Source organism: Carlito syrichta, unplaced genomic scaffold (genome assembly GCF_000164805.1).
Source record: "Carlito syrichta isolate Samal-C Ts95f unplaced genomic scaffold, Tarsius_syrichta-2.0.1 Scaffold305810, whole genome shotgun sequence".
Classification (NCBI taxonomy): Eukaryota; Metazoa; Chordata; class Mammalia; order Primates; family Tarsiidae; genus Carlito; species Carlito syrichta.
In genome coordinates, this window is record NW_007249906.1 from 511684 (window position 1) to 521414 (window position 9731).

At 41.6% G+C, this 9731-nt stretch overlaps 1 pseudogene across 1 annotated transcript in view; it reads left to right on the forward strand.

Moving 5' to 3' along the window:
- LOC103265044 overlaps positions 1-8912 on the forward strand; it is a 31286-nt pseudogene extending 22374 nt beyond the window's left edge. Inside the window, exons 3-4 of the transcript XR_002482221.1 lie at positions 6861-7261; positions 8073-8912. The product of XR_002482221.1 is annotated as a hsc70-interacting protein-like (transcript). The remainder of the gene's footprint in view (positions 1-6860; positions 7262-8072) is intronic.
- Positions 8913-9731: the final 819 nt, after the last annotated feature.

Sequence of the window (9731 nt, forward strand, 5' to 3'; positions counted from 1 at the left end):
GCGATTAACTGCCCAGCAGGCAGCAGCCAGGGTTTCAGGCAGTTGATCACTTAGGGAGAGTAGCCTAAGGTCTGTAACACAAAGTTTCAAGACACAAACGTTAAAGCTTTGAACGTCCTTGGACTTAGGGAATAAAAAGGCCTTCGGATGGGAGTAAAACACTCTTGGGAAAATTTTAGGAGGGCTAGAGCCAAAAATAGGAGCCCACGCCGCGCTGCCTGCCTGCAATGGCCAAGGTAACCTCATTCTGGCTTTTTCCGTCCTTTCATTTTCATAATCCTCATTTTCATCTCCTGTCTTTTCTATTATCGACTGTCTCTCTCTATAACTTCCTCTCTTTCTTCCTCGGTTGTTAGGAGAAAACGGGAGATAATATTCTAGATGTAAAGTTGTTACTTATGAATTGAATTATGTTAAAAAACAATACAAACAAACAAGGTTGGGGTATAATTAACGAAATGTGAACCTTCTTAGATGTAGAATTCTCCAAGTGAGGTCAAGTGGATTTTCCCAGCAAACATTTGCTTCCTTGAAGAGACCCTTTAGATAATCTTAGAGGGCACATTACCATTGCTAGAACAAGTGTAATTTTCGTAGGTAATTTTATTTCAAAGAGGAAACATTTTTCTAGTGTGGAACTGAAGGCAGAGAGCTGTAGTAAGTTGGGTCTAACGACAAGCAATGCGAATAAAATATATAAATGTTTAATTTTGGCTCAGATAAGCCAGATGCAAATTTCCTGTTTCCTTAGGCAGTGCAAATACTGATCACTTATATGATTACTTTGAATAAGGGTCAACTTTTGGATTAAGAAAGCATAGCTAAAGTATCAAATATTTATGAAACAAAGTTATTGCAGCAGGAGGCTGAGAGCCATGCCGAGGAGTTTGTGGCTGAATCACGACCGTGATCCCCTACTGCCAAATGCTTCTTCAATATTTTCTTCTGGCTACCAGCGGGGTCGAGGGCAGGGCAAGTTCATGTATCATCTAGGGGAAAAAAATGCCAAGTGTGGACTTCCCCTGAATCAATTGAGGCTGAAACAGAGGGATTTAAAAAGCCAAGCATTTGAGCAATAGTGCAAATTGCCTCAATTTGTTTGTATGAACTTTTGCTGTGGCCTGTCCTTCCTTTGTCTAAGGAAGGAGAGGATAATGGCATTCTCTGCTACTGGTTTACTCATTAAAACATTGTAAATCTGGTAGAAAAAAAAGCTGTCCATGATCCCTGTAAGACTACTAGCTAGAAGGTACATCCCTATCTCCTTCCTACAGACTGGAAATCTGAGTGGCCATTTGGCAATTCTACTGAAATGGGAAAATTTTATCCTGGTACCATGATGAATTAGGGAAGCACAGCCATTGTCATTAACTTAAAATGTGCCTAAAGGAATCGGATCACATAAATGTATGTTTCTATATATCATATACACACATAAATTCACTCATATACTTTTATAGATATTGATATATGTGTAAAACATCTATATAAATACGTATATATTGTGCAGACACACAAGCATATGTGTGTATATTATAAATATAGATGGGTGTATATGTGTAACTGCACGCTCACATACTCGTTTGAATTGAGACCATATGGATGGATGCAGAAAAAGCCCTAGAAAGTGATACAGATATGATGTTTGCTCTAGAGCTTCCCCATTCTCATGAATACTTTGAGAGCCAAGCCCAGCAAGGCCTTGTTCAGAATGTGCACTTCTGGTCCATGGTGTTCTCTTGAGTCTGATGAGAAAGTCTAGCATTTTCTGACAAATGGGCCATCGCTGGTTTTCTTGCAGAGGCTAACGGTTTCAGTCAAAATTTTGAAGGCCTGTCCAGTAGGCTTCCTTTTCAAAAAGCAAGACTGTGTCCTTGGTGGTAGCCATGACAACAGTCTCAAATGTAGAGACATGTGGGTTAAGTCAAATTATCGAAGTCCATCATGTTCCATCAGCAGTGATACATGTTAGCTCATCCAGGAAGCTCCCAAATTGCGACTGCTACACTGACCTTTTCCAGAGGCGCTTAGTAACCTTTTGGGTTGATTTAGACCTCACCAGGGCATAGCTCCGCAAGACCTAGTGCATTTTCCCCCTGGATATCACTTTCTCACCCTGGACCATTCTGCCCCTTATCCTTGGGCAGAGATAAGAGGTAGGAGCCAAGCTGGTCTGATGTCCATTCCATTATGAAAGTGACCCTGTTCTCTGGTGTGCATCAGGGCACAGCACACTCTGCTCAACTTTCCGAATGCTCTGGAGCTCTCAACACAACCCTGATCTTCTCTTATAAAACTTAGAAGTGAGGTGGGAAAACGGCTTGAGCTCAGCAGTTCGAGGCTGCAGTGAGCTATGATCATGCCACTGTGCTCCAACATGGGCAACAGAGCAAGATCTTATCTCTACAAACAACAGCAGCAAAACTCAGCAGCCTCTTTAACTCTGTATCTGCTTTTAGCCTCTTAGAAATGTCCCTATGGTAAAGGACATACAGGGACTAACCTATATCCAAATGGGGGATACCCACATGGGGTCGTTCGAGAGATCCTTTATCACTCAAAGAATTTTAAATATGGCTGGCCCGAATTCCCGGGATGTGTGGCCATGTGGGAGATCTGGAACTTTTCTAGGGAATCCTTTTGCGAGGCTGCAGCTTCTTACCTCTTCCTCATGTGTCTTTATATAGTTCCTGATTTTCTACAGTTTTGGTTTGTGTGAGTCACTTGCTCTGTACACGCCTAGTTCTCAATTGATCCTTTGCCTTTCCCTGCAAATTTCTCTGTAACTCAAGTTCTTCCTGTGGCAGAATTGCAATTCCATCTCCTGTCTCTAGACTCCACTGGGTCCTACCCTCGTTTCGTTCACAATCCATGGACCTCCTGGGAGGATCAGGTTTTCTCCAGACAGCCAGGAAATGATCTGTTTCTTCTTAGAGTGGCTAGCATTCCAAAATCAGTTGTTTCTCCATTTCCCAGATCTCCCTTCTGCTTCAAAGTCAGGCAGGTGGCATTTTCCTGAACACAAGTGGACGGCACCAAAGTCCTCTACTTGCCAGTGTGAACACCGGAATGCTGACTTGCCTGATTCTTTATAAATGAAATGCTTTCTGGGTCTTCACAGAGGACCCACAATCAAAGCAGATATCATCATTTCCGTGGTCTGCGGTTTCCTTCACATACACCAAGTTTGGCTGAAGGGTGGAAATATCAAGGACTGTATTTACCAGTCCTTTGGCGATTGATAAAGAGAGACCTGTATTTAAATAAGGTCTGTAATGAGGGAAGTTGCAATAGAAGTGTTGTGAATAATACATAGGTTTGCTTATAAAACCTCAGAAATGCTCTCGCAAGCCTGTGAAACGGAAAGAGGGAAGATTTGCAAGAGGCAGACTAGCAATTCAATAGTAAACTGTCCTTACAAAAAGCTGGTTATGGCATTTACGGTTTTAAAACTTCATTTGTCACAGAAACATGCTCCATGCTATATTGTAAAAATTTTTTGGAAATCCTGGGGAGTTTCTAAGCAGGGTTCAAGTTTTTCATGATCTGCACATTTTAACGCCTCTCAGGAGATCTTTACCGCGTGAACTCCCAGTCAGATCCCTCTTCTGAGAAGTCAAGTCATACATTCCCAAGCTCCCCCGCCCTGCACCCCACGCCACCTCATTCAATACCAGCACTGTGAGGATCAGGGTCTGCCCATTTAGGGAGAGAACCAACATCAGTATGTTCTGTGATGAGGAGTCCAGCTGCAACACTCCACCATCATGCCTTGAAGTCAAGAGTGTGACTTTCTTCCCATAATCGATGCAGTGACTAGGACTCAATTTGAATGATCTGAATGCTTTGAACTTTTGTTATGAAATGATTTCAAATTTATGAAAGGTTTTCAAGAGTAGTATAAAGAACTCTCATCAACTTATCATTTTTAAATATCTTTCCATATTTACTTTATTAGTCTCTTCTTATTTTGTTAAGAATCTATGTTACCGATATTATATTAACAGATTATTTGTTATTTTTTAAAATCATATTAATCATATGGGTTAAATCTTTTAATGTTATTCTTAATTATAAGATCAAATTATACCAGGTTTGGCCAGTAGAAACCCCTTCAGACTGGTTTCTCTGAGCATTGACATGCTCCTAGTACTTTTTGACCATATCTTTATTTTCTTGTACAAAAGTATGTTCCAGGCTTAACTTATATTCCTGACCTATCCTAAGGTTTAGTGACTTATCTAAGTCACTTATTCTTTTAGTGGGATACAGTAAGTAGGAAACCAGATCTATGTGGCATATTCATCCATTACTACTGAAGTGTCATTGATTCCTAGTGTCTCAGTCAACAAAACAAGGAAACATGCATACCTGCCTATCTGTGTATCTTTCTACGTATATTTATGTCTGTATCTCTAAAATCATGAGCTCTTATTTATAACTCCAAGTCCTACTAAGTGCAATGAGATTCTTCCCAGCCTTGCTACGTTTCATATTTGTGTCTCTCCTTGCCAATGGTCAGAAACCTGATATTCAACATCATCATGGTATTTGCCATGTTGCTCGATGCCACCATTACAGAAAATTCTACATTTTCAGAATTGCCAACCTCGTCTACTGTAAATAACAACCTAGTGAAGAATACTGCTTCCATTCAATTACCTCCTCCTTTAAATGACTATGAAATGAAATAAAATGTAGGAAACCACCCTTTCCAGACTTAGGCAATAGATAGCGCAAGAGCAAAACAATACTTGAATGATAAGAAGCAAACCAGGCTAGCCATACAATTACACAATCTTACTGCTTGGAATAAGTATATAGGCTGAAGCACAGAAAGTGGAATATAAAACAGAGCCCAGGAATTTTGCTGAGTTAGAAGACACAGACTGCAGCTTTCAGAGGCAAGGGCAACTGGAATTTGAATGGGCAGACTGCCAGGGATAAGGGAGTTTCAGGGAGAATCTGCAGGGGCTGCTCTCAAATCTTTGCCTCAGTGTTAATCTGTGACTGTGTGTGAGTAAATCTTCTCAGGGTTTGGGAAAAAAAAACACTAGAAAATAGAATGGACAAAAAATTCTGGAGCTCACACAGGTATAGAAAATGGTATGCCTCCACCAGCAGGATTGGAGAGACTAGTAATGCATGGAATATTGGGTAGAGTTCTCAGAAGGATGCTGCTTTAGAAGTTAGAATAAGTTAACCCTAGATGAAAAGCTGCTCTGAACCTTCTGCAGAAAAGCTTACAAGCATACCTCAAAAGAATCACACTGATTAAAGTAATATCACGGTGTGCCCAACCAGAGTTCGACACTCCCTGAAGCAATGCAGCACCAGTGGCATTAACATTCATAGTGCCTGGATCCAACAAAAGTACCAGTTACACAAATAAGCATAGAATAAGCTCATAGTCAGGAGAAAACTTAGTTAACAGAAACATACCAAGAAGTGACAACAATATGGCTTTTACAGATAAAAACATTAAAACTGACACACACACACACACACACACACCCTATTTCTAAAGATAGAAAAATGAAGCATGATGGTGAGATAAATGTAATACATAAAAGAGATCCAAATTGAGTTTCTAGAGATTAGAATACAATACCTGAAGTAAAGAAAAAAAATTATAGCAGATTGCATCACACATACCGATTAGGGAACTTGAAGATGTAACAATAAAAAACAAAAAATGAAGTACAAAGGAAAAAAAGACAGAAAAATAAAACAAAACAAAACAGAACATCAGGGCATATGGGAGAATATCAAGTGACCTAAAACAAGCATAATTGTTCTACACTCGGAGCAAAGAGACGGGAATACAGAAAAACTAGTCAAAGATATAATAGCTGAAAATTATGAAATTTGATAAAAGCTATAAACTGATACATTAAATAAGACCAACAAATCCCCAGTGAAAGAAACAACATCACACCAGGTCACAGGTTGATCAAATTAGTGCAAAGAAAAAATATTAAAAGCACTTACATAAGAAGGGCATGGACACATTGCATAGTTGCATGAGAGTTATGAATAAAAAATGACAGCAGGCTTTGCACCAGAAAATATTCAATTAACTTCTTTTAATATTCTCCACAAGGATCAACTGGCAACAAATTCTTTTAATTTGTGTTTGCCTGAGTAAATCTTTATTTTGCCTTCATTTTTGAAAAGTAATTTCACAGGATACAGGATTCTATGTGAGTGACATCTTTAAAATACGGAAAGGAAAGCGTTCTCAAATGAGAATTTTATACCCAATGAAAACATCTTCCAAAAATGAAGGTGGATTTCTGCTTCTGAGTATGAGGGGCTAAAACCCTAGCAGGTAACATTCTCCTATAGGAAACGAGGATGAATCCAGGACACAATAAAATTAAACAGTTCTACCCAAAGGTGCTGGAAAATGAATAGAATAGTAGGCTCTAGAGGGGAACACACACTCATCTAAGAAGTAGAGACTAGCTGAGGAATCTCTGAGGCTTAGCCTGCGCTCAGTGCTGTCAGTCCAGCTCGCACAGGGGCAGTGCAGTTTCCCATGAGAAAGCCTATCACCTTTCTGTGTAAGACGCCAGAAAAGTCAGGCTGAGACACTACACACCACAAAGAGTAGGGGAGCTCTTGGAAAGGCAGAGAGGCAATCCCCAACCCACTCTACCCATATCTCTGATTGACCTGATATACACATGTGCAGAGTAGACTCATGTAGCCCAGCCAGAAGCAAAGTCACTAAACTAAGCTGCCTCCCCAGAGAGAATTTAAAGTTCAAACCCAGCCAAAAAAACCACCTGCTAAGATAAATAAGACAGCAGTTTTCAGATAAAATAACAGGACCCAGAAACTCAACATTTTAACAGTCATAATTTCCCCCTTCTACGCGATCATGCTGAGCCAGTGCCTGGGCCTGGCATCTGTTCCAGCCTCCTTGGCGTCGCCCTCTGCCTCCTGACCTCGGACCGCTGCAAAGTTAGCGAGCTCCGAGCCTTCGTGAAAAGGTGTAAGCAGGATCCGCACGCTCTGCACACCGAAGAAATGCGCTTCCTGAGGGAGTGGGTGGTGAGCAGGGGAAGTACAGTACCCCCTGCTGCTCAGAAAGCTAAATCAGAAGAAAATATCAAGGAAGAAAAACAGACAGTGAGAAGACGGAGGAACACATAAAGACAGACGAGCCGTCAAGTGAGGAAAGTGATCTAGAAATTGACAGTGAAGGTGTGATTGAACCAGACACTGATGCCCCTCAAGAAATGGGAGATGAAAAATGCAGAGAGAAACAGAGGAAATCGAAAGGACAGACCGAGAGCGGGAAATGCATCTTTCTTTACTCTTCTCCCTAAATCTTAACACAATGATGAGAAAGTAGAAGCTATGCTTTTGGGAAATGCACACTTTCAGTAAAATTAACTGTGCCGACTTGTGTCTTTTCAGAAATCGACTTCCTGGTGCCAGGTGTCAGAGGTATCTCATAGTGGCAAGCAAGCTTGCCTAAAGTAAAGGGAATTTACAAGGCCTAAGACATCATGCATTGGGCAAGGACTGTAAAAATCATGAAACTTGTCATTACAAAAGTTATAACCGCTCAGAGGGAGAGCAGGTGGGGATTCGATCTTCCAGTCAATGGGGCCCTATCTACAGGGAAGCCAAGGATCCCCCGAAGCTACCCACTGGGAACGCCTAGGAGATAAGGAGAGGTGCACCCATCAGGTCTAAGGAATGTCGTTCGGGAAGGTGCAGGAGCATTAGAATCCTTGTCACACCCTTCTCTAGGGGCTATGATAATGTGGGCGGACATTAGTGGGTCTCTGTGTCACAGGTTCTCCAAGACAGCCACAGGGGGTCGAAAAGAATTGAAGCCAGGACTCTGGGGGGCTACAAGGCCACACTCACCTAGAATGTAGGCCCACTCCCTATCTGTGGGGGTGGACTTTTCTTAAATAAATCTTTTCTCCTCTCACCTCTGTGTGTTGCAATTCTTTGCATCTTCTCGGATCTCTGGGTTGCCAGCATGCACCTCCGGCTTGCCAGCCCCGGCGGTGCTGGCTTCCTCCCTGCGCCTCTCCATTTTCCCTCACCCTGTCCCGTACCCCAACAGAGATGTTGGATGAGGAAAATGAGAAGAAAGTGGGTGCCATTGAAGCTCTCGGGGATGGTGAGCTACAGAAAGCCATTGACTTATTCCCCCATGCCATGAAGTTGAGTCCTCGTTTTGGCCACTCTGTATGCCCAAAGGGCCAGTGTCCTCACCAAACTGCAGGAGCCAAATGCTGCCATCCCAGACTGCGACTGAGCCATTGGAATAAATACTGATTCAGCTCAGCCTTACAAGTGGCAAGGGAAAGCACACAGGCTTCTGGGTCAATGGGGAGAAGCAGCCCATAATCTTGCCCTTGCCTGTAAATTGGATTATGATGAAGACGCTGGTGCCATGCTGAAGGAAGTTCAACCTAGGGCCCAGAGAGTTGCGGAACATCAGAGAAAGTATGAAGCCAAACGTGAAGAGCGAGAGATCAAAGGCTAGAAAGTTTAAGAAGGCTTGGGAGAGCATGAGAGGACCCAGAGGGAGGAAGAAGCCAGATCACAGTGGGCAGTTGGGAGCTCAGTATGGCTCTTTTGCAGGTGATTTTCCTGGGGGAGTGCCTGGCAGTTTTCCTGGGGGAATGTCTGGAATGGGAGGAGGCATGCCTGGAATGGCAGGAATGCCAAGACTCAATGAAATTCTTAGTGATCCAGGGTTGTTGCAGCCATGCGGGATCCAGAAGTTATGGCGGCCTTCCAGGATGTGACCCGGAACCCAGCAAATATGTCAAAATACCAGAGCAACCCAAAGGTTACGAATCTCATCAGTAAACTGTCAGCCAAGTTTGGAGGTCAAGCATAATGCCCTTCTGATAAAAAGCCCTTGCTGAAGGAAAGGCAACCTAGATCACCTAATGGATGTCGCAGTAATACAAACCAGTGTACCTCTGACCTCATCAAGAGAGCTGGGGTGCTTTGAAGATAATCCCTCCTCCCTCTGTCGCCAATGCAGCTGAAGCATTTTACAGTGGTTTGTCATTAGGGTATTTAATCAGATAACGTTTTCCTACAGGAATTATAAACACTTTGTAAACCCTAAAAATATTTAAAACAAAATAAAACGGTGTGTCAATTCCTAAAAATAAAATACTCATAATTTCTAAAATATAGTTCAAAATCACATGGCAGATGAAAAACCAAGAAATGAAATAGATTCTCAAGTGGGAAGAAAAGACAATTTAACCAGAAACCCAGCCTTAATAAAATGTTAAAATTGTTTTTTGAAGAGGTTATTATAGCTATGTTAAGTAGAGTAAAACAAAACATTTTGCTTTTACCTTCATTTATTCCTTCTTTTTGCTCTGCCTTTCTCTGTGTATATCTGGGTTTCTGCCTTATATTTGAAGAACTTCTTTTAATATTCCCCACAAGGGTCTACTGGCAACAAATTCCTTTAATTTTTGTTTGTCTGAGTAAGTCTTTATTTCGCTTTCAATTTCGAAAAGTAATTTCACAGGATACAGAATTCTATGTTGGTGGTTTGTTATTTCAACACTTTGAATATTTCAGTCCACACTCGCCTTGCTTGCATGGTTTCTAAAGAGAAGTCTTATATAATTTGTATTCTTGCTTCCTGTTAGGTAAGGTTTTCCTCTCACCCATGCCAACCCCCAGATTTCTTTTAAGCTTTTCATGTCATCTTTGATTTTCTGAGG